The following is a 1,158-nucleotide window of genomic DNA, read 5'->3' as shown; positions in this document are numbered from 1 at the left end:
GTTATTTCCTGGATCTCCGTTGAAGTCAAGGTGTGTACAAGTATTGCCTTTAACGAGCTCATGGAGGATGCCTCTTCTCACCACCTCTAGGTCTAAGGGGAGGGTTCCTGCGATGACTTGCAGAGCGTGTGTGCTCACTGTGCTGCAGTCACGAGTAGCAGTGAGTAGCATGATTCTATATATGGAATCAAGTATTCTTAGGTTTGCAGCTGTGCTGACCTTTTTGTACCAGGCACCAGCTGCGTATGTTGCGATTGGTAAGAAGGCTGATTTATAATAAAACATAATCGTTCTCTGTTTCAATCCCCAGTCTCTTCGGGCAATTCTGTTTATTAAGGCAGTGCAGTTTCTTATTTTTCTTCTTACGTAGTTTAGGTGCGGTTTGAAGGATAAGCGGGTGTCCAAGATGACGCCCAAGCATGTGAGCTCTGTGCTGAGCCTTATTGTTCTAGTGCGAATTTTAATTTGGGGTGGTCTGTGGATGTTCAGTGTTCCCTTTAAGAGTATGGAGTTGGTCTTCGTCGGTGAGATTTGTAGTAAATGGTGTGTGGCCCAGTCTTGGAGAATTTGCACAGCGCGGTTTGCCAGTATTTCCAGTTGTGCCCTGGAATTAGCTTCTATTGTTAAGATGAGGTGGTCCGCGAAGGCTTGTGAGCGTACCCCTTCCAGATCCTTGTTTAGAAACTGGTCCATCAGGAGATTCCATATTGTTGGTCCAAGTACTGACCCCTGTGAGCACCCTCTATATATTTTTCTTTCTATTTCTTTGTAGGGAGCTTTTATCTTGATTGCTCTATCGGTGAGATAGCTTTTAAGCACATTGAAGAGGTTGCGAGGATCCCCTGCCTCCCGGAGCCTACCCAGGACGCTCGGCCACCATAGGGTGTCGAACGCCCCGGCAAAATCAATTGAGATAGCTAGCACGTATTTTTTCTCAGATTCTTGTGCTTGGGCAATTAGGCTTTGGAGTGCATCTACTGTGGATCGACCTGGTTTGAATCCGTACTGGTTTGGTGAAGATAGGTTTGCTTGTTGGTAGTGGTGATTTATTCTGGATAACAGTAGCCTTTCAAAAAGTTTACTTAGTACTGTGAGTAGTGTGATCGGTCTGTAGGAAGATGGCTGTTCTGGTGGTTTGTTTGGATTCTTAATTATTAG

This window comes from Mastigoproctus giganteus, chromosome 12, assembly GCF_048544385.1.
Source record: "Mastigoproctus giganteus isolate SK-2022 chromosome 12, ASM4854438v1, whole genome shotgun sequence".
NCBI lineage: Eukaryota > Metazoa > Arthropoda > Arachnida > Uropygi > Thelyphonidae > Mastigoproctus > Mastigoproctus giganteus.
Note: the sequence above shows the minus strand (reverse complement) of the source record.